At 40.2% G+C, this 7679-nt stretch overlaps 1 long non-coding RNA gene across 10 annotated transcripts; it reads left to right on the forward strand.

Annotated features, from left to right (window-relative positions):
- The first annotated feature begins 503 nt into the window (after window positions 1-503).
- LOC119337419 lies at window positions 504-5465 on the forward strand. 10 transcript variants are annotated; one of them, XR_005163322.1, is made up of 13 exons: window positions 504-1018; window positions 1203-1518; window positions 1600-1711; window positions 2458-2675; window positions 2942-3444; window positions 3511-3623; window positions 4030-4126; window positions 4236-4302; window positions 4386-4458; window positions 4653-4731; window positions 4807-4889; window positions 4976-5070; window positions 5167-5465. It is a non-coding gene; the product is annotated as an uncharacterized LOC119337419 (long non-coding RNA). The 10 variants fall into 10 exon arrangements; XR_005163320.1 differs by having other exon boundaries at window positions 1612-1711; XR_005163321.1 differs by having other exon boundaries at window positions 1203-1477.
- The last annotated feature ends 2214 nt before the right edge of the window (window positions 5466-7679 follow it).

The raw sequence follows: 7679 nt of genomic DNA on the forward strand, positions 1-7679 counted from the left end.
CCCCAAGCACACTATCAATCCCCATCCAAGGTTATATAGAGACCGCTTCTGCTTGTGCTTATCAACACCCCCACATGCACACCACCTTGATCTTCAAGGAGGGCATCAGGAAGAGCGAAGACGACGACCAGACCGCACTAGAGACTGCAGGGCCATTTGGAAGCAGGATGATGTGACAACGGCTGAGTAACTCCCCCCACTCCCTCTCGCTCCCTCCCACACAAAATTATCAATCCCTCAGCCCACAAGATTCCCCTCTAGTCCACGTTCTTTTGAGCTCTGTCATCAAGCCTTTTCTCTCTTCTCCTTCCACATGTACAAAATCTTGATGCACACACATCTCACTCCTTATATTACATGTCTCCATCTTTCTCATAGACCTAACTTCTTCCTCCATATATATATATATATGCTATTTTGTTACCGGTAACAAAATATTATTCTGTTACCCTCGACTCTATAAGGGCCCGATCCACAATTTCCGAAGACCCCGCACCGAACAACCCAAAAAAGTTACAGGCAGTGAGCCTCACTCATTCACTCCCCATGAACCCCGCCGCCTCCCTCTCTCCCACGCCGCGCCGCCCTTGCCTCGCGCCGGCAGCCGCCAAACCCTTGACGGCGGCCTCCTCCCTTCCCCTGCCCTCCGGTCAACTTCCTCTCCGTGCGACGACCTCCTCCCAACCCCGCGCTCCGCCGCCTTCCTACCCGTGCTCCGGCCTCCTTCCTCCCCCGCCTCCGGTAGCCTTCCTCCCCGCGCTCCGGACGCCTTCCTCCCCGCACTCCGGCCTCCTCTCTCCCCTGCCTCCGGTCACCTTCCTCCCCGCGCTTCGGCCGCCTTCCTCCCCGAGATTCGTCCGCCTTCCACACCCGAGATCCAAGCGCCAGTGCCCAACCCCTCCGTTCATGAGCTAGGTGACTGGGACGCCCTCCTCGCCACGGCGTCATTGCTGGGCGTCAGTAGCGGAAACGGGGTGGCGCAGGGACCTTATGGTGCTCGTCTCCGACTACTGTCAAGGTATGCATGCACATCTGTACTTCTGTCAACAACAGACAGCATGGATTGGTATAATGATTTATGTGCGGATTGGTCCTCCCGACCGGCCACCCCGCGCCCCGTCGCCACCCGGCCACCCCGTGCCTCGCTGTCGTTTGGGCCATCCCGCATCCCATTGCCGCCTTGCCACCCTGCGTCCCGACAGCGTAGATCGGGAGGTGTGCGAGAAGTGGTGGTTCCGGCGTGTTGGTGCGGCGACCGTCCCGGGGTGGAGCACCTCCGCCTCTAGCCACCGACGTCAGATTGTGGGAGGTTCTGCTCGCCGTCGGGTGGCACCGCCTCTAGCAGTTTGACAAGGGCGCGTCCCTCAGTACTACGATGACAAGGAAGACAACTGCCCTCTTTGTGACCTGCTGCTATTCCCCATCTTGCACTGGCGGACTGATGACGCGGGAGCCGCCCTCTTCGCTACAACCCCACGTGGATCTCTCTCTTTCTCCTCTCTTAAATTCGTTGAAAAAGTTGGTTGCTTGTTCTTGTTGTGTCATGAATACCCTCAACTTGTTTGATATTATTCCTATGAGAAAACTGATCCATAGCAGTTTTTGTTCCAGAGTTGTTCAAAGTTCAGACTTACGTTTTGTGAAGGCAAGGACAAGGAGAAGCCTATAGATAACAGTTTGTGTGGAGCTTGGCCAGTTCCTCTGTTCATGTGTGAGCTTGCTCAGTTCGTCCATTTATCTCTGTTCAGTTCATGTAGAGGATCCCTCGAATTCACCTCCTCTCATTCTTTATCAACAAATGATTTTCACTATTTGCAACAAATTACAGTATGAGAGTGGGAGTTTTATGTTGTACTATCTGCCTGCACAATGCATTTTGTAGTGTTGGTAGTTGTAGAGATTTGTTTGTGTTAAAAACTGGTTTTATGTATTTTGTAGTGTCGATACTTAAGTAGAACATTAGTTCAAATCTTCAAATTTTATATAGTTCAAGTACATAAGGAACATAAGGAACTTTAGTTAGTTTCTTGAATTTCAACTCCTTCAGTTTTTGTTCTTAACCAGTTTTTGTTCAAGTATATAAGGACCGACGCCCTTAGTTTCAAAAAGGAGCTCCCTTAGTTTCAGTAGATGTGGAGATTGGTAAAATCTAAAGTTCAACTATTCTGATGGGGCACTTCATAAAGCAAAGAAAAAATAAAGCAGAGCAAAAGTGAAGAAAAAGAAAAAGAAAACCAAAGTGGTCCTGAGAAGAAAATGCCTACTGTCCAGTAATACATTCTCTCGTTAGTATATTGTTATTTGTTCATGAGAATAACAAAACAGTGGTACAATACATATTACGTGAGCTGTTCATATAAAAAATGCCTTGTGTAACATCAGTTCTAACTTTTATAGCATGATAAATGATTAGAAGTCAATCCGAATTCATTTTGATCCATTCTCTTGTGATTTTAGGCTGAACTCCAATACTTGCATCCGCCACCCCAACGCCGACGTGTTCCCTCAGTGCTCTCTCGACAAAATCCAATAGTACATGATCTCCGGTGTGCCAAGTATTGCCTGCAGCGATGCCTGCATCATGGCCCATTGAGGAGATCTTATGTATTCCACATAGAAGAAATATTGTCAGTTCGTGAATAGAGAATTTATGTACCAGACTTAATATTAGTTCGGTGCGTATTCTATCTTCAGTCCATGAAAAATCATAGAATAGTTGGTGCGTGTGCACAAATATCATCAGTGCAAGTTTCAAAATTCTGCAACTTTAGATATATCACCTGAAATAAGTAATGGTTTGCAGCGAGTTTCTTCAAAATTCTGTAAAGTTTAGATATATCACCTAAATATTGTCAGTGCAAGTTTTGAAATTCTGTAAGTTTATATATCATAAAGAAAAATCGATGAGTCACCATCTGCTTTATATTCATGTTCTCTGCAGCACAAGTAGCAAATGGGACTGACTGGGAGTGATCCCTGAACCATTTCATTAAAGTCCATGGTTTCCAACAATGCTAATGCTACTAGAAAGGAGCTGGAGGCGATGAAGCCTCCGTGGCTTCTCCAATTAGCATGTTTGGCCAGTCCTGAAGCGCCTCCTCAAGCTCTTCGACGATGACTAGGCACCCATCAAGGACGAGAGCTACCACATTTAGTCTAGTTTCTTATTTTAGTTTAGTACAATAACTAATTTTTGTTCTGACAAGTTCTTATTAACATTCTTCTATACAACATCAGGGAGAAGGTGCCTGAGACCCATCATGTCCTCTATACAGATTCAGAGTTTAACAAATCAATGGAAGTTTGTTCTCAAAACTGAAATTGTTCTACATGTACTGATAGTTTTTTATCTCCTATGTCTGGACTTTGTTTTGTTAGGTAGTCAGTCGAGGACCAGATGGGTATGACTGCAACTGGGTTTGTTTTGTGATGTCTTTGCAACAGGTAGTCATGCTAATTAAATTCAGAAATGTGTTGTATGTCTCTAATCTTTGCAGCTTCATGGTGTAGGATAAAAGAATGGCATTAGCCTAACAAAAACTATGATCTGCCTCACAATTTCTTCTAATTCTAAAGTAGCACTGGATCGAACGGGAAATTCTAACAACTTTGCGGATGTCTGGGTATGTATTTGTATAAACTGTCAACTGAAGACAGCTTGGTTCCTTTCAAAAAGACTGAAAATATCTTACTAGATAGTAATGTTTATACTTGTGGTGGACTATGGATCTTTACAGTTAAATGAACGGATTTATTTGTTGAAGAAAAAGTGATATTGGTAACTATGTGACATATATGCAAACCCAAGTTGGCATAGTGGAATATAGATGGACACAATATTATCCATCTCTATTTAGCTTGTCATAAAAATGAAATTATTTGCTAACTAGCTATTTCTTTTACTGCCAATTTTCTTAGCTTTTTATCTTATCCTTTTTGGAATATTACTTCTACATGCCAAGAGAATATGCAGTATATAAGTTTTACATGTAGATCTTCCTGATGTTATATCATGCATTATTTATACAGATCTTATTATTTCCGGTTCAAGAGACGGCTCTTTTGCCATTTGGGATCTAAGATGTGACCCCAAAACCCCAAATGGTCATGGTGAAGCATGACTCATGTATGTTATCTAATGGCTACTGCAATATAAATGCTCCTTTTAATTGTAGTCATCAAATATCCATAGCAATATAGCATCTTTGATTGAATTCAGCTGTTTTACATGTTAGATCTTCTGCTGTTGTCAAAGAAGCACACAGTCCCACTCGAAGGAATCGGACAAGGTCTCGAGCAAAGGTATTGAATCTACATAGAATCCTTTTGCTGGTAACTATACTCTCCCTTGGGTTCATTTGCTGATATTGGTCATCTTTGGGGAGCTTCGATGAGCATCACATCAATTCTGTATCTGAAAGACGATATCTCCATTGATACATCTGGTGCTGCTGACAAGTAAGGCATTTCCCCATCCAATATATTATGCACTTACTACCTAAGTTCGTATAGTTTATATGTCTAATTATGCAGCTACTGGTGTCTTTCAATTATGAACATACCACTTCTAACACAGTGCACCACTTTTGTAGCTTGTTTTTATTTAACTCTTAAAATGTATGCATCTTGTACTTACAATAACTATCTGCCAGCATTGTGAAAGTTTGGGATACACGGAACCTTAAAGAGCCTGTCTACAACAAAACCTCTCAATCAACAGCATAACCTATGGTAAGCAAGCAGCTTGCAATTACAAGAGAATATTTTTGTAGTTCTGTTTTAAGACTGACCGATCCTTTCATCCAGAAGGAGGGGGTGATAGATGGTATCTCTTGCTTGTCTCAAGAGTCATATGGTGCTTATATTGCCGCGTCATGCATGGATCACAGGTGAGCATAACATTTGACCACTATACAGAACTGCAAAGAACTGATGTCACTGGAGGGGATTGCTTCTGACTTCATAAGATTTCCAGTTCCAGGATCTATCTTTATAGTACTTTCCACATGGACAAGGGTCCAATAAAGACTTACACTGCCAGCAAAATAGAGTCTTTCTTTGTCAAATAAGGTGAGTGGCCAACTGGTTCAGCCTTCTCTTCCAGCTGTATATTCTTAGTTTCTTTCATGTGTTTTATTTAACACTTGCTTTGGTGCTTGAATGCAGTCTGCTATTAGTCCTGATGGTACTCATACTTTAGGTGGCTCGAGCGATGGGAACGTGTACCTCATACTCGTATATTTGTAGCCTTATAATTTGTGTATGTATTAGTGCAAAATGTATTGTACCTATTTGCTTATAAATGATCCTTAGGCCTATCTTCTCACAAAACATGTGTGTACGAATTCTGTTTTAGGCTATAACTCTGCTCAAACAAATTTGCAAAAAAAATCGTAACAGTAAAGGTTCGAAGGAAAAAAGCTACTTGACAAATGGAAAAAACGACAATGGATTTATATTATGTTAATCACCGGTGTGCTCTTGTTTATCAGTTCATGTGTGCTCCTGTTATAAGGTCGTGTGTCAACTTGTTATCAATTTTGTGTGTGTGTGAATTGGTAAACCAAGTGTAGCTGCTGCAGAAAAAAGGCATGGGATGTGCTGCCCTCAGTTCTCTCTCGACAAATCCAGTAGTGCAGGTTCTCTGGTGCGCCAAGTATTGCCGGCAGCGATGCTTGCATCATGGCCCATTGAGAAGATGCAATTTTCCTGGTTTTCACTGACAACATGGATTTTAGTTCAGCTACAGAAACCACGCATGTTCAGTGATGATGATACCATAAGTTCGGAGAAGAAACCAAATAAGAACTAAAACAAAAAAAAATTAAAATTCTACAAGTTCAAGTGGTCATCCACACACAGTAATTCAAGTTGGTAAAAGTTTAAAATGGTAAAAAGTTCAAGTTGCAAAACAAGAGAAATCTAGAACATGCGTTGCAAAAAAATAAATTTTTTGTCTATGATGATATGATTGTTACTTCTTCAAAGAAGGTATACATGACCGTTTGGTGTGCATGCAAGAATGAAAGAAATGGTTTACATAAAAAACAATTAATCAGTACAAATTAAAAACAATGATCAGTTCAAAATGAAAAAAATGGTTAGTTTGAATATAAAAATCAATTTGAAGTAAAAGCCATGATTAGATTGAATTCTAAAAAATGAATGATCATTTCAAATTAGAGAGATTAATCAGTTTGGGTTAAAAAAGTTGGGTATATGTCCTACTATTTGCTAGCTTTGGCATTGATTAAAAAAAGTTGTAAGTTCAACAAGACATCCCAGATGAGGTTGGGAAAAAAGCTCAAACAAAAAGAAAGCCATGGAAAATCAAATGGTAAAAAGTTCAAGTAGTAAATTGAGAGAAGTCCAAAGCACCGTTGCAAAAAAATGTTGAGTTAAAAAAAGACACAAAACATTTCTTTTTGAAAAAAAAGTCATTCAGTTCAACGACAGACACTCCAGTTCGGGAGTAGTAAGTACCTCAGTACGAGTTAAAAACGGCGGTCCGTTCGGAATAAAATAAATGGCAGAAATTCAAATTGTAAAAATTCAAGCAAAAAAGAAACCCCATGAAAATCCTGCTTAGTAAGTACCTCAGTACAAGTCGTCAACGGAGAGAAGTTCAGAACAACGTTGTCAAAAAAATGTTGAGTTAAAAAAAAGAAACAAAACAAACACATTTTGTTTTTGAATAAAAATATCATTCACTTCGATGATACAAACCATACAAGTACAGGGGCGACGATACAGTACACCGTTGAAAACTTACGAGAAAAATATTACCCAAAAAACAGAGCAAAGTCTAGTTAGTGAAAACACGCTCAGTACAAACCCATGCAAGCATCAGTACAAGTACCATTTTTCGGAACCATTCAAAATTACTCTACGAAAAATAAATCAGTACAAACATACACATATATCAGTACGACTACTCTGTTTTTCAGACAAGAAAACAGCAGGATCCGTCATGTTGTATTCAAAATTACTCTTAAACGGTTGCGAAGTAGAGAAAACATTCAACATGACTAAGTTTCGCATTTTCGATAGCTATCCAACGGTATATTATTTGCCATATTTCGACAAACTTCTAAAAAAACGCGTTTAAAATCAAATTTGATTGTACTCGAATTCGTTTTTAAACTGTAAGGAATTAGAAAAACATTTCTATACGAAACAGTTGCGCATTTTCAATAGCTTTCCAACGCCTTATCATTTGCGTCAATCCGACAAACCGTTTGCAAAAAATTGCGAAAATACTTTTCACCCAGAATTTCACCGTTTTTCAAATTACTTTTAAATCATATAGAATTAGAAAAAACAATACATATATGGAAGATCCGGATTTGCACCAGCTTTTCAACGCCATCTTATTTGCTCAATTCTGACAAACGGTTTGAAAATTGTGTCCAAAATACGATTCACGTTTTCGGTTTTGAAAAAAACGGTTTTTTCAAAACTGCTCTTAAACCATAATGATTTTGCAAAAATGTTCAATATACTTGAAATATGGTTGTCAAGAGCTTTCCAACGATATATTACACGCCCCATTCCGACAAAAAAATTATAAAAAGTTTTTGAACTAAAGAAGACGATATTTTAAACACAACTGAAAGCATCAGTTCAACCACTTTGAAAACAACAGTACAACCACCTGAAACCGTCAGTTCAAAAAGGGT

Source organism: Triticum dicoccoides, chromosome 7B, assembly GCF_002162155.2.
Source record: "Triticum dicoccoides isolate Atlit2015 ecotype Zavitan chromosome 7B, WEW_v2.0, whole genome shotgun sequence".
Classification (NCBI taxonomy): domain Eukaryota; kingdom Viridiplantae; phylum Streptophyta; class Magnoliopsida; order Poales; family Poaceae; genus Triticum; species Triticum dicoccoides.